Genomic DNA, 27,926 nt, shown 5'->3' with positions numbered 1-27,926 from the left:
AGGTCTAGAAGAAGCTATTGAAGATGAAGAGGAACCTCCAATGTTACCACAAGATGAACAAGGCACCCTTATGATCTTGGGCTCGAACTCCAGTATAGGAGGTAGAGGGGAAGGTAGTGGACGAGGTGGAGGCAGAGATGAATTGATATACTCAGACCCAAAACCATCAGAATCTGAAGGAGACAAAGAGGATGAAGAAGATGAAGAGATGGCTGACCTAAATCTTGAATGGATGACTGAGGGACCATTGGCTCTCTTGGTTGTTCTGCACAAGATGCCAAAGCGAGCGAAGAGAATGAACATCAAGTTCAACCCTGATAGCATGGTGAAGGAAGAATACCACTTAGACAACTTCTACCTACAGGTACGCTATGACGATGTAGCATGTAGATTGTTCCCATATACCTTGGACGACCATGCAGTTGCTTGGTATCACAACCTTCCACCCAACTCCATACAGAACTGGGGTGCTTTCAAACATATGTTCCTTGAAAAGTGTGTTGATGACAAGACCCCAATCATGCTACCAAAAGAATTGGGAAGCCTCAAGATGGAGTGAAAAGAGAAAGTGAAAGACTTCAATCAAAGGTTTATGCATATTTTGAACAAGTTTCCAGCAAACACTAAACCTCATGACTCCATCATTGTTGACTATTACACATCTGCACTGCCAACCACCATTGTGGAGTTCATCAAGCGAGCTATGAAGCCAACACTTTTAGAAAGTTGTGAAGAGGCTATTGCTGTTGAAAAGGACTTGCATGCAATTGGAGTCATCAAGGATGACAAATCAATGAAATACTCCAAGGATGTGAGAAGAAATCCCCAAGCAATGATGAGAAAGGATAGATACAGGAAGCAACTGATATTGAGACCCTCACTCACCTTGTCAAGAACTTGACCACCGAAATCTCCGAACTCAAGCAACAAAAAACGGACACATTCGCAAGAAATCATCCACCCAGATAAAGACAGGAAAATAGTTCATCAACCACCTCATCAAGCAACAACTGATCCGCTTACAAAATTTTGCAGAAGGCTATGTTCCAACTGGATTAGTGCGCTAATCCTAAGTTATGTTCCTTCCATGAAGAGTTTCACCCTGAGAACTCATGTTCGGATTGGAAGCGAGTCATAAGCTCTGTCTACATTCATACACTCAATGCACAAGGTGATATGTAGGAGCATCCAAGGACACTGATGATGATGAAGAGGTTGCACCTGATGAGACACCAAGTTCTGTGCATGTGGTCAACAGATATCAGTGCTCACAAGCAATATTGAAGACGAACACCGAGAGGTAGCCCTGAAAGCAAAATGATTGTTACAATATTAGGAGTAAAGGGGCTCCCCCTACACTTGGGGAAATGTAATAAAAGGTGAAACAACTGATAAAGAAGGCCGATCCACCAGCCACCTAAAAAAAAAACATAAAGCAAGTCGGGGAAGACAGCGGTGGATAAGAGTACATCCATGAGCAGCAAGTTGCGAACCACTCCGTCGGACAACACGAACATCCATCCACCCTGGAAATCTCAGTGAGTCTACCACCTCTGGACTACAACATAGTTGATGACATGAAGAAAACTAGAGTGAACATCAGTTTTTTCGAGTTAGCTAAAGTCTAGAGTCAGCGAGGTATCTTGTCGCATGCATTGGGACAGACGAAAACAAACAGTGCAAACTCTACCAGCAAGGGAGAAGGCACACCTCCTGGGTCACTTTCCACTATGCTCAATACACTTAGGATGGAAGAAGAAAACTCAGGTTTCCCCCCATTCCTTCTTTCATTTGAATTTTTCAACTAAAATGTTCATAATTGCTTGGTTAATTCTGGCACGGCAGCCAACGTCATGCCACTCTCCATTGATAAGAATATCAATGAACAATGGAGTGAACCATCCATGAGAATCATCCAACTTGATAGAACATTAGTACCAACCATTGGTGAACTGCGAGATGTGATCATCTGACTATCTCATGACAGTCAAGTCCACCAATGCATCAATATAGTTGTTGTGGACATACCGGAAACATACATCCTGCTACTCAGCAAAGACTGGTCTAGCAAGATAGATGGATATTTTGCTATAGACTAGTCTCACATGTGGCTTCTATACAAGGGAAAATGAAACCAAATCTGGGTGTTATCCAAGAGGTATATGAAACACAATGTCACTCCCCTTAATGGTGAGAACAAATCATTGGCCTTCGCAGAACTCATGTTTGGGAACTGCCTCCTGGAAACAACATTGGAGTGTTATCCTGCACAGCTAGCTCCAACCTCATCAAACACGCAATTCAGACTCCTTCATTGCCGAACTGATGGTAATGGAACTTGTACAGTTTATTTTTCCTATAGTAGAAGTAGTAGTAGTACTACTAGCATGCCAAATGGTCCATGTACAAACGAGCTGTGGAACATGAGCCTTGACAAATCTTAAACACATGATGGCCCAAGGACCGAGTGTATCTCAGACATCTGAAACAACAAACAAAGCATGATTTTGAGCTGTTTGAAGTTCGGATGCACAAATAATGATGCTAAGTATAAAGTTATTGTGTTAAACACATGAAGGACCACCGCTACGAATGAACAAAGAATCCTGGGAACCTATCATGATCCTAAGATGGCCAATGTTGGCGCAAGCTACACACTGCAGCAATGACAAATCCTTTACCACTTGACCAAATAGTACCAAGATGGGTCTGCACGGGTAGATGATGACCTAAGTACACACTACACATGAGCAATCCAACACAAGATCCCAGGTAAAAGAGGAGACAAGCCATTGCAGCGAAGACCAAGTAACACATACATGTTGTTTGCACTCCTTTTACAGAAAAAATTCACTAACATTTTGGGTGATTGGATTACTTGCAAAGTTCGTCATCATACTTCGTTTTCTAGTTCAAATCTTGCTTGTAAGAAATCTGGGAAAATTCGCTTATGCATTGACTTTAGAAACTTTAACCCTTCTCGGAATAAAAAACAACTACCCCATGCCATCATTTGAGCCCATGTTGCACACAGTATCTAAAATAATGGTGTTGTCTTTAGTTGAAGGTCTTTTGGAATACTGTGAGGTTTGAATAGCAAGGCCCGGTGGAGTTGCACTGGTCTATGAGAAGCTTGGCCCACACATGTATCATTTCCAATCATCTGATGGGAGTATTGACAAACTTCTCATCAACAACCAAGATCTTAAGCATTACTTTCAGTAAGATGGTCCACGCCCATTCCATGTACATTGTCTACTCGCTGCCTGTTGTTTTCATTTGGTTTTCTTTTCTTATTATCTTCATTTTTGCTTTGTTTGATTCTACTTACTATTTTTGTTCACATTCGTTTTGTTTGTTTGATATATTAGTATTTTTGTTTCCGGAAATAAGTGCTGCCAACTACTACATCCTGGATTCTGAATAGAGTATGTGGCTAAAATTTGAGGAAACTCGTGACACTACAGCACTTGGCCAATCTTGTGTCCACCTTCTCTGTGCTTGGTTGTAACCTTTGGCTGATGAATTCTTGACGGAAAATACGAACTGTCTGCAAGGGAATTTTTGGTCCAACCATGAACCTGTGTTAACACTGGGAAGCCCCATGCCTGTACTCAACCTTTTGTTCTATGTGTTCAAGCTCATCCAACTAGTAGAAACAGAGGAAGGGGAAATCTAAATGCGCAAACCTATGTCAGATGTTTTACATGCTTCTCTAAAGGAACAAACTCTTCTTCTCTCAATAAGTTGGGATCCCTCTTTTGCTCCAAAAAAAAATAAGCACCTATGCACAATCCTCTTGAGAAATAAAAAGGTGAAAGAAGAGAAAGGCTTCCTACATAGAGAGGTGAAGCATGCAACTCCATTGGGGTACTGACCAAGCTCGTTGGTAGTGGAGAAATGTGTGTGCTCTTGCATGACTTCGTCAAGTACTATCTAGGTCTGCTGGCAGTGGAGCAACACCTGAGATGAAAACTTACACTCTGAAAATCTTCAACTCGTGAGCTAAACTACCCTTCTCGAATTTGAAACACTGAGATCTAAGCTGAAATTTTGATTGTGTTTGACTCAGTTGGCAAAGGGTGAACCATGTATGTCCATAGGGTAACTGGGGAATCTAAAGTAACCCACATAACGATTCAATACTCCTCGAAAGACCAAGGCCATATGCTAGCAATGAACCAAAATGGAGAAGTTGGAGTTCTACTAGTGTGTTGCTAAGTGTTGTAGCGGCTACAACCACCCTCCAAAATTTTGGCCTGCACCAATTTTCGAGCCTCCCTTGAGAGTTTTACTTGATGACCGCACACACTCGAGTTCACTCCATGAACTCGTGTGAGGATTTGCATCTGCCTTTCTCATTAATTTCATTCAAGTTTCTGCATGTTGGTGTCTAAGTTATGCTTTTGACCATGTTGTGGTTATGTTGAAAATCTTCGCTTCGTATGTGCCTGTTGTGTTTGCTATGAAAGCACCTATCGCACTCACACATGGAGTCACATTCACTGTCGCACAAGCATCATCTCAATCAATGAAATATTAATCACAAGTTTCACGCTTGTCACTTGCATCGTCGATCAGTCATGTTGAACATGTGTGTCTGGATGGTTTAGGCCATTTCGTCGTTGAGTCATGTGAGTGTGTGTTCATATGATCACCTATGCATATTTCGATCATTCACACACTTAATCATTTTTTTTGAAGTCCTGACGACTAGACTCCCCTCTGACAGCCGTACCATCACCCCGCTTTCGACTCAATTGACTGTCAACCAAAACAGTGCAAAAGCACCAAGCTAGTCTTTTCAACACCCCACACTCGTGGTTAGTGATGTATGGTGTATCAATGTGTCTTGGAACTTTCGCTTAATTCGGAAGCCTGCTAATAGGCCAACACGTTTTCACACATGTATTGTATTTTTTGTAAGACTAATCTTTAACACTTGTAATACATGTTTCTTTAACCTGTGTTCTACATCTGAACTATTTCACTTGTTGTAATGCATAATCTATTAATGGAAATCTGTCGTATATGGTGTTAATTTTGTCTCATCTGTGTAGACTACTCTCCCGGACATCAAATGGACCTTTCACATGAAGCTTTCTATAATAACCGTTGCACTCGTTAAGACTAATCCATTGAGTGTTGTACTTGATATCTTACCTTGTATGTTTTGACTGCTGCATCCGTGTGGACTGCTCCTCCAGAAATTGTGCATGTCCTTTTGTGTTGTGGGCTCCTAGCCGAGTTGGGACTATATCCCATCCAACTTTGGACTCACTTTCACCCTCTCTCCATTTACAGTGAAAGAAACATTGACACGAGTCTACTAACACTCACCAGGCACATGAACCTCGCTTCTTGAAGGCAAATCAGACCACTTTCCTGTGATGACAAGCAATAGTTGAGGCAAATCCTTAAGACAATGGAAACTGGGCTATCATACCAGATGGGACTCCCAATCCAAACGGTGTGAGGTCTAGTTGGGACTTCATACCGGGGTGATCCCCTGAATGTTGGCAGGTCCAGCACCATCAACAAAACCATAATCTATTGCAAAAATGTATCCTTGCACCTTTCTAGTTCCTCTACATGTGCCTCCAAGGAATCATCAACAACTTTAGTGTTACTTTCTTTCATTTTGCACATTTCCTCCTTTAGTAGCTTGTTCTTGTTTCTAGCCTTTCTTAGCTCATCTAGTGCACTAATGAGCTCTCTGCTCTCCTTCATAATCTATCTTTGTATCTTCAAGATCATATCCATTCTTAGATTCAAAAGGGATAAGAACACATTCATTGTTATTTTATTCTGATGATGATTGTTCAATACTATCTGATGAAGAGTTAATTTCTTCTTTGGATTAAAATCTCTTTTTCTTTTGAGCTTTTACTTTCAAATACTTTTGAATTTTATTCTTTCTATTTTTCTCTTTTTTCTTGTCCTCTTTTCTTACACTTGTGAATGGACACTTTGTAGCAAAATGTCCAACCCTTCCACAGTCAAAAAACTTGAAGGGAATTTTTCCTTTATATTTTCCATAACCCTTTTCAATTTTCATTACAAAATGAGCAAATAAATTCTTAATCTGATTTAGTGTTGAAATAATATTCTTCCTCTCCCTTGATCTGCTTGGGAGATTTCTTGAGCTCCTTGGAATGTTCTTTAACCTTCTTGGATGCTTTGAATGTTGATTCCCTAGAATCTGATTTTTCTTCTCCTATACACATCTCATATGTTGTAAGTATCCCAAGTAGTTGATCCAAGGTGAGAGTGCTCATATTAGCCATTTCCTCAATTGTAGCTACTTTTGGATTGAATCTTGATGGGAAGGACCTTAGAATTTTTTTAAAATGACCTCATCTTCAAAATTTTCATCTACGCCTTTGATCAAATTGGTCGCTTATTTAACCCTCCATAAGTATTAACCAATATTATCTTTTTCCTTCATGCTTAGGCTCTCAAATCTCAATCTATAGGTTTGCAGATTTTCCTTCTTCACCTTTTCATTGCCTTCATATATTTTCTCAAGCTTGTCCCACACATCCTTCGTTGATTTCCAATACATGATTTTGATCAGTTCATTCTCGGTAAGTCCTACCAAAATAGCATTTTTGGCCTTGGCATTGTTTTGATAAAATATCTTCCTGTCAAGATCTATAGGTAGAACATCAGGGACTATGTATCCTAACACCATAATGGAATAGACATCAACACCCAGGCTCATTAAGTGTCCTTGCATCTTCAACTTCCAAACTTTGTAGATCTCTACATCAAAGATAGGAATTTTTACCTCTTGACCAACCATAATCCCCTCTCAATTTCTCCTTTCAATAGTTAATATGCAACAAAGGAGTCGACTCTGATACCAATTGTTAGAAACAGGAAATCTTGACGGGTGCGTGAATCAATGTTACACAAATATTAGAATTTTTCTATAAATAAATAACTTCTTAGAATTAAAATTTTAATACCACATGGATAGCAACATGCACAAATGAAACATAAGAAATGTCACATGAAGACACAAGGATTTTAGGTGGAAAACCCCTAGGGTAAAAAACCACTGAAATGTTTGCTACTGGTTCTTCCCTATTGCTTTAAAATCTTCTCATTTACATATATCAGCTATCCAACCTAGAAAAGGATCCCCAAATCCTTAGAAATAAGAATTTTTGTCGCTACTAACTTGGAGCCACTGCTCCAACAATAAAATAATCACATGCACTTAGCTTGAGGCCTAAACCTTAATGCACAATTAATTTTGAAGCTATAACAGTAATCTGGAATGAATCACTACTTCAAAATACAAATGATAGAATCAATTAAGAACACTTCATATGCCACTAAGCCACTCTTCTAATGAGAGAACAAATATCCACACTTTTCCTTCAAAATAAGCCTTCAATTCCTACACAAAAATTTGATTCGCATATGATATATGGTCACAACAGAATTTTAAAATTTTGCATAGTCTAATACAAATATTGAAATCAGAACTTTCTCTTCTTAGAAAACCATGCACACACAAACTCACACTCACCAAAAGAACCAACCAAATTACCTCATAGCTTCATCCTATTTGTAATTTCTGAGATAGTTAAATCAATAAATGTATCATAAAGAGGAGCTCTCAACAAGTCTTTTCACACAATCAAATTTGTATGGATTAATCTCACTGACTTGATCTTTCCTATAATCTTCATTTAATGAGGAATATTTTCCATTTTAACCATATTATAGAAGTTAGTTAACTTTTCCAACATTTAAAAAAAAAATACTGATAAAAGAAACACTAGAAAAACCATTAAAATAAAATGAGTGTGCACATTTTAAGGATAATTACACTTCCAAGAGGTATACACGGGTCTTGTGAAGAGAACCTGCATATGTCCATGGGTCCTATGAAGAAAATTAGCTTATGCCTCCAAAAATTAAGTTTCTTCAACGATTTTGTATGCCTCCAAAAATGAACTTAAATATTATTAATTCAACAATAGAACAACGTAAATATTTTAATAGTACATTGATATTTCACCTTTGTAACCTTTGACCAAGAAAACCAATGAACCTTTGAACTTTAATGATGTTATATTATCAACTGCATATTACATCTATTTAACCATGAATGTTGATATTAGCTCACACTTAATACTAATGCATTCATTTTCTCTCTTCTCATTAGCCTTACATCATGCTCTATTTAACGACATAGGAGACCCTAATTCAAAAAATCTTGAATCAGTATAGGTGGTTGACAATCATTGGCTAAGATCTCGAGAATCTAAAGATTCATTACTTTTTTCTAATTTTAGTCAATTCCCTTTTCACCACCAGTTGACCACCTATGTGCTTATTCCTGACTATCATCCTTTCAATTTCTCTAGTTGACTATCAACATCTATTGGATAATCAATTACACATCAAATATGATTGAGTTAAATGTTCTTCTGAATTGAATATTGACTTATCAACACAACCATCAAATCATCTTCCTAGTCAATTTGTTCTTAACCATGAGGTTATTCCTATTTTTGCTACTCAACCAGACCATTCGAGTGATCAAACTCAAGTTAATCAATTACCTACAAAAAGTACTACACCTAAACAATCTTACCATTCTCAATCATATTAGAAAATTGAAATTGTGAATAAATGTTTAGACGGATACATGTGTTACTTTACATATGATAAATAGGTATAATAGGTCAAGTGGTCACGCTTGGTGGAATTGTGGTACAACATATCCTTGCATACTTCATAAAAAATGTCTCGATATATGGCGCCTTATGGATTTCATCCTCCATCCATCACATCACCTTTGAAAGGGATGATGAATGCTCAATGAATAGAGAATCACATATGGAACCAACAAGAGTTTTTCAAAATATGGAAGGACAAATTTGTTATAACACAAAATAAGATGAAACAATAAGCATATCAACATCGTAGTGAATGGAAATTTGAAGCATGTGATTGGGTATTTGTTAGACTACAACCATATAAATTGATGTTCGCCAAGAAACAAAACAAGGACAATAAATTATCATTGATGTATTTTGGCCCCTATAAGGTGTTGTAGAGGATTGGAAGTATGGCTTACAAATCAGAGTTCCCTTTGTCTTTGTGTATGCACCCAAACTTCCATGTTTCTTTCTTAAATTAGGTAATTGATAAAAAAATATCCTAGTATAAACTATTTTACCAGAGTTTATGATGAAGGGAACATAAATATAGAACCATAGTAATCCTAGAAACAAGTATTAATTAGCCGAGAAACTAAGAAATTACTAAGTATCTCATCAAAATAAATCACCTACTAGTGGAAGAGGCATATTGGAAAGATGAGTATTTTGTGTAGAAATACTTGTAGTTAGGTCAAGTGTTGCACACAACACTTGTTTGAGTCAGGGGGGAGGGCATGTTAACCCTAAAACAACTCATTAATCCCTATATATTGAGTTTTATATTTATAGTGTTATATTTCCGTGTAGGCCATATATATATATATATATATATATATATAGAGAGAGAGAGAGAGAGAGAGAGAGAGAGAGAGAGAGAGAGAGAGAGAGAGAGAGAGAGAGAGACACACACACACACACAAAGGATACTTAGCCTTAGGGTCATCAAATATTTTATTATACATTCAAAATTGTATTCATTGTAAAGGTAAGTTTCGCACTTGAAGTGGGCTATAATTATTAGCTTGTTATCATTTTTAAGGTTCATGGTTCATAACAATATCTTATTTTCTTGTTGCCCTAGCACTACCCCCACTACTTTGTTTTGGGCCTTTGTATGGATGTGGAAGGAAAGTTTCCAATTAGGACCTTGTAGCATTGGTGTTGTGGAAAGTTTTTATTTTATGTAATAAAAAACCTCTTGGAATTGTAGTGTATGATACAATTATATGTCCTTAGCCAACAAGGATAAAAGCGGACATGTTACTTTGTTGAATTATTTTATAAACCTTATATAATAACCCATGACTAAGGAAACTCATGGCATCCATTTGGTTTTCATTAGTGTTTAAGTATTTGATGATATTGTTGATCAATGGTTCTCATTGATGTCAACCCAAGCAGCACCAGGGGCTACCCTGATCTTTCATGGGAATTTTGACTTGACAAATTACTATATTCTGAGTCAATGATCTTCTAGATGGATTCTACTCATTGATATGTTTCCGTTGATATATGGCACGCCACGTAATTATTCACAGTTTGAGAGATATTCATGTTTGAAGTTAGTAACCCCATTTAGTAGGCCAAAACCCTATGGGGCTATGGCATGGAACTCATAATTGATTGTGGTCATTGAATAGTTGATAATTAATAATGTTTTTTTTCTCCTAAAATCCCTCCAACGTTCACTTGTTGAGGACCCTCTCAACTCAATACATTTATATAAATACTAACCCTCATCGCCTCCTCCAGTGGGAATTTTGTGGCTTCAAATAGGTCATCGTGGAATTTTCTCTATAACTTGTTTTATGCGAAGCTTCAAAAGATCAAATTAAAACCCATTTGCACCGAAATAGTGATGAAACTCGTGACCAAATTTCATATCTTACTTCGCTATATGTTTGGAGGTATGATCTGAGGAAGTTAGTTTTTTTGTAGGCTCCCGAATTCCATGTCAAACATGTGACGTTGGGAAAAGTGTCATAACTTTCTCTCTGACCATTGGATTCAAATTTTGTAGATAGTGACAGAAATATGACGGATTGTAGTTTTTTGGGTATCGTTTTTAGGGTTGAAGGTCGCAACAGTGACATGTGGTACTTTGTATAAGTTCGCTCTACTGAACCAGTCTATAATCAGGTCATCGTGGGAGATTAGGCATAACGTTTTCTTGACAAATCCAATCTTCGTCAGACTTTTGGGGTTGGAAAGAGGACTCAGAGAGATACTACAAGACAAAATTTCAGACCGTATTGATTTGAAATTACATAGATACAACAGATTCAATATCGAGCTCCTAGAAGGCAAGAAAAAACATTCATTCAAGGATCACTACAGTAAGGACCACACATCAACAATCAAGGGTGAGTCTCCTACATCAAGGTATGTATAATTAGTGTTTACATTTGAATTTTAGTATCATCTCTGACATATGTTTTTTTAGGACAACGTAAGTATGTACAGGGTCTCGGTTATATCTCTATATCTCTATATGTCACAATTAGTTTTGATACCACATTTCGGATGTCCTATTCTTTATACTACGCATTTGACGCTACATATTCTTGATGATAAACCAAGTATGCTAAATATATATGATGTTGTAGTATCATGTTACTTATCTTTTCATAGTTTATAGAATGGTCTCTGTTGCTGTATTTAGAACTTGATCCATCACAAGTCTAGGGTATGTCATCAGTTTTTATTGTATATACCTTTAGGTCAGTTTTTGATATAGTCTTGCATAGATTTAAGACCTATATCAAGAGTGGGAGTCTTTGTCTACTGCTGCAACAAGTCAAAAACAAAAGTGACAAGCACACTTCAAGTATGCATTGTAATTTTAATTTGTATTTATTCATTATTATGCACTTACATGTGTTTTGCAGGAAAAGGTAAGTTGAAGGGTATTTTGTTTTGTTTTGGGATTGGTTTTGCTGGAAAAAAAAATTGCATGCAAGTAGAAGAAGATTCAAGAACAACATCAAGCAAAAATTCAAGAGCAGAAGTATCAAATCAAAGGAAACATTACAATGGGACATCCTTGAAGACATGACAACCATGCAAATATCATGAACTATTGTTAAGGACAAGAGTCATTATTTTAAAGTTGTAAAAGAGTAATTTATAAAAGATTCATCATTGTAAAGAGTCATTTGTAAAAGAGTCATCATTGTAAAGTTGTAAAAGAGTCATTTTTAAAAGAGTCATCATTGTAAATATTGTAAAAGATCCATTTGTGAAAGAGTCATTCTGCCTAGAGTCAAAGTGGAAGTGTTGGGAGGTATAGGAGTCACTGTTGGGATGATGGCATGGTTGGGTTGCAGGTCATAGAATGATTGAGTATTTTTTTAGGTACATGAAAATCATTGTACATCTTATTGCATCGTGGATTGTTTTGCCAGGTTTAGGAATCCATAGTCTTGTCTTATTTCAATCATTATAGAGTGGTAGGGAGGTTCTAGGCAGGTGTAGGAAGTCGCCTACAAGTTGGGGCCTGTGAACACTTTAGGGTGGTATGGTGGTGATAGGGTGAGTTGTGGCTCGCTAGGGTGTTGGGTCATCCATTCAGTTGATTACTCAAGAAACCAAGGCGTTGGGGCGTCCTTCCAGTGGGAGATGGAGAAGAATGATTTTCTAGAATTCTAGGAAGTTGTTGATTTCATTTAAGTTGGGGCTGAAGATTAAAGAATTTATTAGAAAAGCATTTGGCGGTTTTTTACCCAGAGGGGGTTTTCCACCTAAAATTCTTATGCCTACAGTTTTCTTTTAATTATTCTTATTACTACATAAACATTAATAATAATTGAAGATTAACTAATGCTCTAAAAATATTGAAAAGTTGTTATCACCAAAAAATTGATCATCTAGCACCCCCCATTACCCTCATCTATTTCTTTCCAGATACCAGTTAGAGTTCGTAATGCCATCATCTCTAGATGCATTATTGATGAATGCGCATCCACCCGTGTGATGTCCGCTACTGTTTGGAAACAACTCAAGTCACCTAAGTTGTCCCCCTCCACCATCACTTTGTGTGCATGGGATGGACACTCCTCCCAGCCCCTTGGCATGTACCAAAACTATCCAGTGACCCTTATGGGCAAGACTGTCCATGTCTATATCGAATTCATTGATGCCCCTTTGGATTACAATATCCTCTTAGGTCATAGTTACACATATGCCATGCTAGTTGTCTTGTTTGCGGTGTTCCGCAAGATGTGCTACCCCCATGAAGGGAACATCATTACCATTGATCAGTTTAATTACTACGAGCCGACATCCATGACCTCCCTTGAGTCCATCATCTCATCAATGTCCGACAACTAGTCTTCAACTCCTTGCACCAATGTCTCGTCTGGAGTCTATAAGGATTCCTCATTGTTGGGTGCCTTCCCTGGTCCTCCCCCTCCCATTTCTGAACCTACTTCCATGATTTTTTTCATGTCACAAGCATCATGGGTTGCCCTTAAGCAATCTGGTACACTTGATAAATAGCCAGCTCCTCAACATCCAGTTGTTAGCTCTTCCAGCTGAACCCTCTAGACCCATTCCCCGAGGACCTCCTCCATTCGTTGGTGCCTCTCCTATGTTCCCTCCAAGAACTGTTCCTCTAGGTTTGAACCATCCAGGAGCTATTCCACCAGGACATTATCCTGTCGTCCAGATACCTTTCTTATTTCCCCCTCCGGGATTTTTTTTGTACTTGTCATGGCTTCACTAGTCCTTCCTAACATGACTCTCAAGATCCCAGTATGGTACATAGATCCCTCGGCAAACACTCCGTCTGGAAAACCAAGACCATATCATGATTTGACCTCGGTTCAACAATCCCCATGACCCTTGTCGCTACTTCAGTTCCATCACAACCTCAACAAGAAACAAATCCTATTGTGAAAGATTCAAAGGACAAGGCTCCCCAAGCTCCTCCAGCCCCTAAGGCCCCAAATCTGACACCACCATGTGCTTTTTGTGACATCATTGGGCATGCCACCAATAATTGTCCTGAGCTTCTTCAACTTAAACCATTGGTTCATGAAGCGTTACCTGAGTCAAATATTTTGGAAGTTCATGTTAACATACCGGTCCCACCTAAGAAACTCAAAACACTTTGTACAAACTATCCTTGTACCCTTTGTGATCTTCATGGTCATTATTCCCATTGTTTCCCTCGTCTCGATGAGTTTCACGATTACCTTGGGGTGAGTCGTGACTACGAGGCCACTTGTAGTGGAACCTCTGCTCCTCTACCTGTGGATTCTGGTACCACCAGTCAACCAGAACAGGAAACCGCTAGCCCTTTTAATGTGATTCCTCCCCCAGATGTCAAGATGACAGACACCACAGACCCTATGCTTTACATGTCGTCATCCTTGAGTTCCTCGCCGGAAAACCTTCTTGAGGGTGCTACATGCATTTCTATCGAACCTTTTTCGACAGAATCTGAGGTCTCAACATTAGTAGACTCTCTATCTACCATTCAAGACGATGTGTATGTGAACCTTATTCCTCAGGTTGATGCTCCAGGTAATGCCACCGCATCATGTAAACAGTCTTCCTATCGTCTGCCCATATCCCAACCTGATGAGGACACCATCAAAGCTATGTCTACCCCTGATTACCCCCACACTTGAGTAAGGGGGCATTCCTTCATGAGGATTTTGAATGCCATATCCTTCCTAATTCTCCCAATGCGCTCTACCTCCAAAAATATTGCTCACAGCTTTGCATGTCTTTATTTCTTCCATAAAGATAGGTAGATTGTATCATCTCATCTGTTGTCTTTTGCACCTTTCAGATGGATCCATCATCCACACCATATATCGGCCATGCCGATGGTGCGAGTCGCTTCTCCTGGAATCTAGCCTCGATAGCCTGGGCCATTTTTACCCCCTTTCATATGTTATTCCTGTCAAATGGTGTGTGCATTGGATTTGCAACCAATAATCAGGTCGAATATGAAGTAGTTATAGGTTATTAGTCAATGCCCTCGCTCATCGTGACGGGGGCTTCACTCAATGAACCTCTGACATATCACATGCATTCGTGGCATATTAAACAATACCCTTAATTTGACTACATATTGGAAAATACCTCTAAAAATCACATTATTTAACCCCCTACCAATATGAACCTAATATACCTTCCCAATTTAAAAACCCCTACTTTCACTAGATATTGTAGGTATCCATTTTTTCATTAAATTTTTTTATACCCCTTTATATTTTCTCATTAACATTAGGCTCCATTTTTTATACCTGCCAATATAAAAATCCTCTACCCCCTATATATCCCCCATTATATTATGCCATTTTTTCCTCAATAAATATCCCCCAATATGAACCCATGTGGTATGATATTGCTCCCCCAGTGAAGCGCCCATGCTCATCGCATCCTTCATCTTCATGTTCATTTAGATTCCTTGCTACTTGTCATGTAATTGAATGGTGTGTATCATGTGCATAACCAAGTCCTATTTAGAAAATATCTATGAGTGAAGCTATTGGTACGTGAATTTGAAACCATTACTTTCCATCATGTGCATAGAGCCCAAAATCACTATGTAGATACCATTGAAAACAACATTTTAGATTGGCATTTATCACATGTATACCACAGAAGATAACCATACAAATGGAAAACCATCATCATCATATAAAATGCATAATCATATTATGTATCATAAAATTGTTTGGAGCCATAGCTCTAAATACATCCGACATTCCCATAGCATGTTACAAAAATCACAATCAATGGGACCCACATGTCCCTGCATCTAGTCATTGTCCAGTGGATCTCGTGCCAAAGTCTTTTCTCCACCTACACATAGATCACGTACTACCTGACCTACCATATCCATTCTCCACATGATACCTCACCACACGATGAAGGTTAGGTTAAGTGATATGAGGTTTCCATGATAAGAAGGGTTCCACAACGAGGTACGATGCATGATGATGACACGGTGCACTCATTTTTGTACTGATCCTCCAATTCATGTCATCCATGCTCTGAAAACCCGATCAAGAGTACATCAAACCTATGATGCAAATTAGCAAGCAGCACAATATCCTCTAGACCCTGCTGTGACGATGATGTCCCCCAATCTACAGCCTTAGGCACTACGGCTCAGCCCACATATCCTGTTGGCTTCACTGGTGCTATGTCTGCATACAACATATTTCACACTAAGTACCATATACATGTGACAGAAATATAAAATGCACCATAAAATTTAGCAACTTAACACTCACTGTTTGGTCCCCATGATCACCTGGGGGGAAGTGGCAATTCAAGATCCCCTTGATAGTTCATCTCGCTACAAGGGTAATTGTCAATGTAAAGGGGCATCTGATCCCAATGTGAAAAAAACTCGAGTCAGAACACACATCTGACTCCCCCTCCTCCTCCTCTCCACAGTAGCTGCCCCCAGCAGCACATCCTGGGTTCCTGTGGGCCCCCATCTCAGATCTGTACATGAGGACGGATAGTGGGTATCTTCTTAAAGAAGAACACACATAGTACTATACCAAAAGCGCAGTCATGATTCACTTTCCTCTTGCAAAGACTCAACTGTTGTTTCACCAATGACAACATCATCTGGGCCCACCCATAGTAGGTCCCAAGCAAAACACTCTCAACTAACATCATCTGCCCTTCTATGATGTGGTGGAATGCCTGGCTGCCCAAGACACATAGCACAGCTGTGGCAACAACCGGTGTCTCTAGCCTCTCTAGATCAACAAGCGGGATAGTCATGCCCTTGACATGAACACCTCGTTGACAATGGTTCTCCACGAACTCAGTAATGTTCCTCCCACGAGGTAACACCGAATGAATATCCCCCACCACTCGGAGGGGAGGAAGTACGGTCAAGAAGTACATATCCTGTAATGTAAGCTCGATCTTGTGCCCGTGCATGACAAATACCTCCTGGTCTGGATCCCAATAGCTCACATTCCCTCATCAGTGGGTTCTCTACCAACTTGAGAACCCCATAATGAGCCAATGCCCGTCAAACTGCTTGATCCCCCTGGATCTCAGATCAAAGAGTATCCAAGTCTCATTCATGCTAGTTGATTTTCAGCTTTGCCATATCTACAAAACACCACATGTCTTGTCAGTTCAAAAAAGAAAACAACTAGCTACATTGATCAACCTGCAGCCCCCACCAGGCCAGCAGACCAACCCTTCCTCCAGCTACAAATCACAGTTTTCAGCCCAGAAAGTGTGAGCTCACAGGTTTCCAGTTGTTTCCTATGAGCCATATCGCATTTTTGGACCCAGAAAGTGTGATGCGATGGTGAGCAAGGGCAAGGGTCTCTCAAGGAGCTGCCAGGTGCCAAAAATTAGGAAATAAACAGATGAAATTCAAGAGATGAGTAAGGCCACCGACCTGAAAGTCGCAGATCCTAATTCTAATGGTCGATTTTTCCATTATGATCTCCACAAGATTTAGGGCCTTTTCCTCCTCTCCACATTCACCACATCTCACTTAGAAAATGAATCCAAATTAGAGGGAAAATGTCCTTTCATATAAAAATCCACAAATTTTCTATCGCCCATTGCGACTAGACTGTAGCTCATTTTGACGAACCGTTAGCACCATTGGAAAGCTCTCACCAAGCTCTATAATGTGCCTTCCTCAGTTTTGGATGATTTGACACTTCACCTGGGAACCATTTTTCCAAGAAGGGTCACTTCGTCGCCTCTCAAAATCGAATTTCGTCATAAAGAGACACTTGTACTTTGAGGTCCACCTCCTCTGAACACTTGTCGTACCATATGTCTATTTTCGTCATGAATGACCATCATTTACGCATGTTCTCATGATCCCCATTGGGCCTAGTTTGTGTGGAAACGTCATCAAGTCACCCTTGTTCAAAGCATCCGCAATGATTCACCCTTGCATCCTTGGAGTCTATTTCATGTCCCATCATATCATGTCATAGTATTCCATCCATATTTTCATATTTTTCATCCTATGTTTCCCATTTTGGCCTTCAGTCATACTGTCCCCATCCCCTCTGGAGTTGAGTCAGTTGCTTCCAGGACAACCATGCACTTTATGCTCTAACAAGGGTAGTCATCTATTTGTCCCTCACTCCCACTTTTCCCCACTATCCCTGGTGTTAGTCCATCAGTCACATTACTATTTTCCCCTGTGCTTTAGTTGAGGATCATCATTGCCTCATCTATCATGGGCCCTATTCTATCAACATCAGCTCATTTATTCTAGAATAATAGCCTAGAGGGCTGTGTATCTCGATTATAGCTTCCATTCTTGTTTGGCATCTTGGATCGAGCAGACTCATTATTTCCCTTTGACTTAGTTGTTTCATGTTCATGATCCATACAATTGATAGTCAAGTGATGCAACATATTGTACAAGTGATTCTCGGTTGTGTGTGAGATGTTTCAGACCTCATGAGGGGGTAGCCCTTCACATAGGCCACCACATGCCCGAATGCATACCTCATATGCTATAGCCTCAGATATAGTTCCACAGATTTGATGGGTTTGAAATTTCCTACCAATCGCAGCGTTCATAGCATGTACCTCTCCTCCAAATGATCCATCCAGTTTTGCAAAGCCCTTCCTTGTTCAGTAGGGCTTCTCTAGTTTTTCTACCCTCCCTCCCACCCATATTTGAGGGAAGGGGATTTGTATCTCATGTACTAAGATATTATTGTATTTAGTCTTGGCTCATGTTTTTACCAGGTGCATTATGTATATGGGACACATTCTATTATTTTTTGGCTATGTTATGTCAGCATGTCATGTACCATTCAGCATGTACTTTATTGCTTAGTTTCATATTTCTAGGCGAACCATTATTTTTGTACTAAGTTATCTCGACGAGTATGGGTATGCCTCCCCTGCTTCATTGAAGTCTGGTAGCACAACATAAAAGGAGACTTGCATTAATCTCACCCCCTTTGTCACTATCCTCTCTCAGATTCAGCTTCATTAGTCTCTCTCTCTCTCTCTCTCTCTCTCTCTCTCTCTCTCTCTCTCTCCTTGACTCCCCTGTGTTGTCTAAGTGATTGTGTCTTTACAACGTAATTTGGTCATACATTTTTCTCCTAACACTCGTATGTTAGGGGGTAATTTGTTATCACCAAACAATTGATCATCTAGCCTAATTTACTAGATGGATCGAAGTACACCATGTAAAGCCCATTTTACCATAGTAAAATTGCTTTCACAAAGAGAAATTACCGAATAAACCACCTTTATTAAGTAATTTATAGTTAAACCCATGAAGAATAATTAAATAAATCACTATTTATTTGATTTTCTTCTAGGAATAATTAATTAAACCATTGTTTTATTATTATTCCTTGTTAAATTTGACCCAATCATGAAAAATAAACAGATAAATCATTATTTATCTTATTTTTCTCTAAGAATAACTAATTAATCATTAATTAATTACTATTCTTTGTTAAATTTGACTAAATCCCTTAGGAATAATTAAATAAATCATTATTTATTTATTATTATTTAACTAATTCCTTGAGATAATAAATAAATCATTTATTTATTTATTATTTCTAAATAAAAGTTTAAATATTTTTTTCCCTCCTAAACAAATATAATAAAATATTCCAAGTGGTAATTCCAAGAATGGGATCAATAATATTTTATTATTGCTCATTATTCGAGGATAACTCAATATTTTGTTATAAATAGGAGGGTTTTCCATTCATTATTCACTTTTGATTATTTTCATTGTCACACAACATATTTTTGTTGGGTTTATGCATTATAGAGGAGAGAGACTCTACAGAAGCTAAAGACGTTTGAGGATAGCCAAGAACCCATCCCATAGAGAGGGACTGGTAACATTTATCTGTTCCCTTAACAGGTGTTATTATAAAATTATTCTTTACATATATGGTTTCCATTGGATGTTTGGGGTCATTACTCTTTCTTTCACTGTTTAACTATGATCGTAGCATAGATCAAAATTTTGGCAGGTTTTGTTTCTATCAATAGCTGCAAATCTACAATGTTTAGTAGTCATTTCTATTGTTGAGATTGTTTGTCATCCACAATCTTAAGTGGGTTATTTTCGTACACCATTGAGAAGAAAACACTACAAAAAAAAGTGCTAATTGCTAAGGAATACTTATTCACCCCCCCCCCCCCCCCCCCCCCAAGTGTTTCCAACAGATATACACCTTGCTTTTTATCTACCTCAATTCCTCTAGAAGAGAAATTATGTAAATCCCTCATTCATTGTAAAGTGACATTTCTCATGGCTATGAGAGAGGTTCATATCTTCACATATTTGGAGGACCTTATCAAGATTTTCGATGACATCCTAAAAGAAATTTCCATAGGGTGTGAAGTCATCCATATAGATTCCTATGATATCATGGACGAGTAAAAATATGTTGAGTACAACCCTTTGGAAAGTGGTAAGGGTATTACATAAACCAAAAGGATGATAAGATATGGAGCACAAGAAAGACAAGAGATAATAAGTTTGGCATAAAAGGCCTTAAGCCATAATATACTGTTGGAAATAATACTGAGAGGGGGGGTGAATCAGTATTATCAAGTTCTTTTAATAAATCTTCCTTATTTATACTTTGAATTATTTTTGCATGTCAGTACCATAAAATAATGAGCATGAACAAAGAAAATAGATAGTCACACCAAAGAACACCAGATGTAAGGTGGAAACCCAATGTGGGTGAACACCACCTGCTGCAATATGTCTCTATCTTCTTTCAAATTAGAAACTCCTTTTACAATGGTTTTGTACTGGTGCAGTCCTTTACCAGTACGCAGGCTGCAACCTGCAGAGAGCTACAACTCTCTCTCGTTTTCCAGTCTCTCCTGGAAGGGAGCTACAACCCCCTACTTCTTTTCTTTCACGGATCATTTTTCATAAATTTTCAAACTGGATCCATAAACATCAAGAGATCATTGAGTACAAGTAAATCACCCAGTCAACTACAGTAACCAGATCAACAATAACAGTAAACCCAGAACACCTTATCAACAGAAAAATTCAGCCAACAAAAGGTCTTAAGACAGATACGCAGTTTTTCTTTCTCTGGCCTGCGTGCGTACGCACTTCACCTTCTGCTCCCCTGCGTATACCTGCAGAGACCCTTCTGCCGCACCACGTACCCACGCACTGCACTGTTAATCACCTGCGTACCTCTAATTAGGGTCGAACTGGCAGTCCCCCAGTGTGCCATAGATAGTCAGATGCTCAGATCTGTTCATGCGCTCGAGAGATCACCCTTCACAGATTCGCTATCAACTTCACTTTTATATAGATCAAGCTTTTAAAACAATAACCCAATATTTCAAATCTTAAGATATTCAATTTGCAAAAGATACTTAGCCAAGTGATCTCCTTTGCTTTATATAGGCAAGCTCTTCCTAAAAACATGGATCAATACCATAGATAACCAATACAAGGGGCCCAAAAACATGGAGCTCAATAATAATAATAATATAAAACAATACCACGGGCCAAAACCATAGAATCAAGAACGGCGGGCTAAATACCACGGGCCAAACGTAAGAAACCCCACATGAGCGCGCTTCTCTGCCTTGAAGTAAGTGAACTGGGAGTACGCACCTTCTGAACGGGTGACCTGCGTGTGTGGCCGCAGTCCCTTCACGGTGTACCTGCGTGTACGCACCTTTTGAACTATTCTCCTGCATACCTCTTAATTTTCAACATTTTGAGAGCCTGATCAGAGCATTGCCACTTGAGGGTGTTGCCATCAAGTACAACATCTGTAACATAGAGCCATACCGGAATCATAATGCCAACATATACTCTCTCTCACATTGTATTCATATTCCAATGTTACAAATATAGCATACAAGTATGAAACCACCCCAATTAATCTTTCATCAACACCTCGTCAATAGATAAAGTGGGAGGAGGAAAAATAAGAATCTAGAAACACACTTAGGATAACAACCATATCTGAAGATGTGAAATACATAAAGGTGGTATGAGATGACTTCATGATTGTATATGAGTAAGAAGTTGACATTCCCCCCATCAATCATAAGTCCAAACAATAAATCCAAAAATGTAGTAAACACTGGTATCATCTCCGAGTCATCATGTTGAAACTCTCGAGTTGAACTTCAATGAAGAACTACATGAAAAACTGTCGAAACTAGATACTAAACTAAAATGTAATGAGAGTGAACTAAGAGAAGTGAATTAGCTAAAATTCTAACATATCCCTAAAAATGGTTGATAAATCAATCAAATGCCACGTTGTAGTGTAGAATGATCCATCTCCCCTCTGCTAGGTCCAACAATCATCCAAGTGAACGAAATGTACACAACATTTCTCTTAATTAACATCCCAATATTGTAACTATGTATGATTCAATTGTAAAACATTGAACATAATTCTTTTAAAGTTCCCTCTTTTTACATTATGGTTTCCATCTAGAAAATTTGATGCCCACATGTCGATTTGATTATGTTTTTGTTGAAAATTTAATTCTAATTACCATATTTAATTCCATTATCAATTCCCCTCTTTATCAACTAAAAGGAGAGACAACATGGATTTTCAGGTGGGTGACTCTTAACCAATTTTCATCAGGCGGTTTTTGGTTTACCACTAACCATCTTCACTTTATTTTTAAACTCCCCCATTAAGGTGTATAGAGAGTTTCATCCTTCTACTCCTTCCTTGTAGGTGCGTGAAAGTACCATTTTTATTTTCATTGTCATTACAATATGTGTATTCACTCGAAATTTACCAATTTTCTTTTCGTTGTTAAATGCAATATCTGTCTTCACTTGTGATTGAATTCTTTGACAAGACAAAGATAATTATTTAGTTTTCGATGCCCACTACCATGGATTGATCCATTCATAATTAATCTTTAATATTGCAATTGTTTTCCTCTTCAAGCATGTTAAGCCCTTGACAAAGCCCCATGTTAACCTTAAAACCACTTTTTAATCCATATATATTCAATTATTACATTTATATTTTTATATTTCTATGTAAGCCACACACACACACACACACACACCAATGATACATAGTATTAGGATCATCAAATCTTGTATCATACATTTTACATTGTATTCATTATAAAAGGAGGTTTCCCACTTGAAGTGGATTATAATTATTGGCTTGTTATCATTTTTAAAATTCATGGTTCATAACAATAATTTTTTTTCTTGTTTGCCCAACGCTACCCCTACTACCTTGTTTGGGGCCTCTGTATGGATGTGGAAGGAGAGTTTCCAATTGGGACCTTGTAGAATTGGTGTTGTCGTAATATTTTATTTAATAAAAAACCTCTTGGCATTGTAGTGTCCAATAAAATTATATGTCCTTAGCCAAGAAGGAGAAAAGGAGATAGGCTACTTCGTTGAATTAATTTATAAACCTTCTATAGTAACCCATGACCAAGGAAACTCCTGTCATCCTTTCATTTTTTATTAGTGTTTCAGTATTTGATGCTATCCACCTTTTTTAGATCTACTTCAATTCCTCTAAAAGATAAATGATGTAACTCCCTAATTCATTATAAAGTGACATTTCTCGTGGCTACGAGAGAGGTCCATATATTCACATATTTAGAGGACCATATCAAGATTGGTGAGGGCCTCCTTAAAGGAATTTTCATAGGGTGTGAATTGATCCATATAGGTTCCTATAATATCATGGATGATATCGAAAAATATGTTGAGTACAACCCCTTCACAAGTGGTAAGGTCATTTCATAAACCAAAAGGATGATAAAATATGGAGCACAAGAAAGATAAGAGACAAAAAGTTTGGCAGAAAAGGTATCAATCCATAATATACTCTATCTCACATTGTATTCATATTTAAATGTTACAAATATATTATACAAGTATTAAACCACTCCAATTACTCTTTCCTCAACAACTCATCAAAAGATAAAGTAGGAGGAGGAAAATTAAGAATCTAGAAACACACTTAGGATAACAACCATATTCCAAGATGTGAAATACATTAAGGTGGTATGCTATGACTTCATGATTGTATATGAGTAAGAGGCTAACATTCTCCAACTCAATCATAAGTCCAAACAATAAATCGAACAATGCAGTAAACATTAGTATCATTTCCAAGTCATCATGTTGAAAATCTTGAATATAGGTTCAATGAATGAACCACATGAAAAACATCCAAAACTAGATATTGAATTAAAATGTAATGAGAGTGAAATAAGAGAAGTGAATCAGATGCAAATATCACATATCCCTGAAAATGGTTGATAAAAAAATCAAATTCCAAGTTGTAATGTAGAAGGATCCATCTACCTTCTGCTAAGTCCAACAATCATCCAAGTGAACAAAATGTCCACAATATTTATCTCAATTAACATCCCAATCTTGTATCTATGTATGATTCAATTGTAAAATATTAAACAAAATTTGTGATTCTCTTTTTAAATTGTGGTTTCCCATATATAAAATTTGATGCCCATATTTCAATTTGGTTGTTTTTTTTCGAAACTTACAATCTACTAAACATCTTCAATTCCATCATCAATTGCCCTCTTTGTCAACTAAAAGGAGAGAAAAATGGATTTTCATGTGGGTGACTCTTAACCAATTTTCATAAGGTGGTTTTTGGTTTACCACTAACCATCTTCACTTAATTTCTAAACACCCCCATTAAGCTCTAAAGAGATTTTTATCCTTATACTCCTTCCTTGTAGGTGCATGAGAGTACCATTTTTATTTTCATTGTGAGTTGCAAAAATTGTCTTCCCTCAAAATTTACCATTTTTATTTTCATTGTTAGATGCAATATTTGTCTTCATTTGTGATTGAATTCTTTTTTAAGATTTTGATCATTTTTTACTTGTTGATGACCACTACCAACGATTGATCCACTCATTATGAATCTTTAATCTTGCAATTTTGTTTCCCTTGGAGCATGTTAAACCCTTGACAAAGCCCCATGTTAACCATAAAACCACTTAATTTTTTTTTCTCTGCAAATACTAAATTCTATTAACTGTAAGGCAAAATATTTTTACATAGTATCGAGGCTTGGAAGCGCTCAACAGAACAGAACTGCCCCTTTACAAACATAAGCTGGGGAAACTAGTTACAAAGATCAAGAAACCAGATAAAAGACATAAAGAGAGACATGTTTTGTCGAGAAGGAGAACTGAGCCAGCACAGAAACACAAAATCATTGCAAACCAGCACATAATGTGTCACCAAATCCCCATATAGAAGCCAAAAACAATAGGACATTAGCACTGAACCTTGACCGTGAGCCTGAAGCAGTAGCCGAAACAAAAAAAAGGAGGCAGTCCCAGGTGGCGCTACTTCTCCTTTGCCGGGCCATGGTTCTTCTTCTCAGCCAGACCTGCATCACCAGTCTTCAGACCTTCATTGCCACCCAAGTCGCTGCCAGGGATTGCCATGGCATGGCCTGCTTCGCCATGAGTCCCTTCCTCAGCAGCAGGTCCTGTATCTTCAAGGGGAGGAAGATTTTTGAGAAATTCCTCCTGTTTAGACTTCTCATTTTTCCAATTCTCCAAGCTGTCTTTGTCCGTGGAATTCTCACTGCTTTGGGAAGGATCAGGGGCTATGCAGGCTAGAGGGGAGACCTGATTTTCCTCTTCCGAAAGAATGATGGTGATGTGAGCAGTAATAAGGGGCCTATGCAAATTACTTTGAAATTTAAAGTGCGTGGTTTGGAAGGAACTCTTCAGAATAGGCTTACGACCAGAGCTTAAAGATGGCCCAGCCTCATGGACGAGGGAGGGATTGAAGGGTTATGACGCAGTTTCCATAGCATGACCGGCTGGGGGATGCAAGCGGCTGTCACAACGCCCCCCTGAATGATGCCTCTTGCCCAAACGAACCATGATTACAGACAGGAGGTAGGGCGCAAATGGCTTATGGACAGGTGAACCAACATAACAGAGTCGGTTGAGGCGAGAGGGATGCCCAACAGAACTTGCAATCGACAACACAATACAACAGAACTTGCAGATGACCACAAAACTTGCAGACAACCACACAATGCGTGAATCCAGAACAAGGGATAAATTACCCTTGATAGAGTTGGCTTGGAGCTCGCGACAGTGAACCAGAATTAGTCCATCACCAACAGCCTCCGCAAACCAGGTTCCGTTGCCGAGCGACTGAGCACAAGGCATGGTGAAATAGCTATGGAGCAGCATGATTATAACTGAAGGAATGTTGCGTTGATCAGCGCAGAGCATAAATGCGAATCCGCCAACCGATCCATCATTAATAACTTTCCCCAGCTCACGTGAGTTTAAGTCCCGGGAGGCCACGCTGCTCTGCAGCTGGCAGTACCGAACATTAATTCCTTGCATGGGAAACAGTAAGGTTGATGGTGCCACCCGCATCCGGGAAACCATAAAACCACTTATTAATATCTATATATTGAATTATTATATTTCTATGTAGACCACACACACACACACCAAGGATACTTAGTCTTAGGATCATCAAACCTTGAATTATACATTGTACATTGTATTCATTATAAATGAAGGCTTCTCACTTGAAATGGACTATAATTATTGGCTTGTTATAATTTTTAGGGTTCATGGTTCATAAACAATATTTTATTTTCTTGTTGCCCCAACACTACCCATACTAATTTGTTTGGGGCCTTTGTATGTATGTTGAAGGAGAGTTTCCAATTGGGACCTTGTAGGATTGGTTTTGTGGTAAGTTTTTCTTTTATGTAATAAAAAAATTCTCGGCATTGTAGTGTCCAATAAAATTGTATTTCCTTAGTCAACAAGGAGAAAAAGAGGACAAGCTACTTTGTTGAATTATTTTATAAACCTTCTATGATAACCCGTGACCAAGGAAACTCCTAGAATACTTTAATTTTTTATTAGTGTTTTGGAATTTGATAATATCCACATTTTTCTGATCTACATAAATTCCTCTAGAAAAGAAATGATGTAACTACCTCATTCATTATAAAGTTACATTTCTCATGGCTACGAGAGAGGTTCATATATTCACATATTTGGAGGACCTTATCAAGATTGGTGAGGGTTTCCTAAAAGGATAGTAAATATATGGAGCACAAGAAATGCAAGATATAAGAAGTTTGGCATAAAAGGCCTCAAGCCATAATATACTCTCTCACACATTGTATTCATATTCCAATGTTACAAACATACCATACAAGTATGAAACCACCCCAATTACTCTTTCCTCAACACCTCATCAAAAGATAAAGTAGGAGGAGGGAAAATAAGAATCTAGAAACACATGTACGATAACAAGCATATCCCAAGATATGAAATACATAGAGGTAGTATGCTATGAATTCATGATTGTATATGAGTACGAGGATAACATTCCCCCCAATAATCATAATTCCAAACAATAATTCCAAAAATGTAGTAAACAATGGTATCATCTCCAATTCATCATGTTGAAACTCAAGAGTTGAGCTTCAATGAAATACTACATTAAAAACTTCCAAAACTAGATATTGAACTACAATGTAACGACAGTGAACTAAGAGAAGTTAATTAGTTGTAAATCTGACATATCACTAAAAATGGTTGATAAATCAATCAAATTCCAAGTTGTAATGTAGAAGAATCCATTTATCCTCTGCTATGTGCACAATTATCCAAGTGAAGAAAATGTCCACAATATTTCTCTCAATTAGCATCCAAAACATGTATCTATGTATGATTTAGTTGTAAAAAATTGAACCAAAATTCTTTTAAAGTTTTCTCTTTTTAAATTATGGTTTCTCATCTATAAAATTTGATTCCCATATTTTGACTTGATTATTTTGTTTTCAAAACTTTCAATCTAGTAACCATCTTAAATTTCATCATCAATTCCCCTCTTTGTCAACTAAAAATAGAGATAGCATGTATTTTCATGTGGGTGACTCTTAACCGATTTTCATCAAGTGGTTTTTGGTTTAGTATTAACCATATTCACTTGGTTTTTAAACCATATAGGTGTAAAGAAAGTTTCATCCTTCTACTCCTTCCTTGTAGGTGCATGAGAGTACCATTTTTCTTTTCATCATCAGTTGTAATATTTTTCTTCACTTGAAATTTACCATTTTTCTTTTCATTGTTAGATTCAATATTTATATTCACTTTCGATTGAATTATTTCATAAGACTAAGATAATTGTTTATTTTTTCATGACCACTACCAAGGATTGATCCACCCATAGTGAATCTTTAATCTTGCAATTTTTTTTCTCTT

This window comes from Pinus tabuliformis, chromosome 3_2, assembly GCF_031772625.1.
Source record: "Pinus tabuliformis cultivar Carrire ecotype Pingquan chromosome 3_2, CPIR1, whole genome shotgun sequence".
Lineage (NCBI taxonomy): Eukaryota > Viridiplantae > Streptophyta > Pinopsida > Pinales > Pinaceae > Pinus > Pinus tabuliformis.
The sequence above is the reverse complement of the archived record's forward strand: the minus strand, read 5'-3'. Positions refer to the sequence as shown.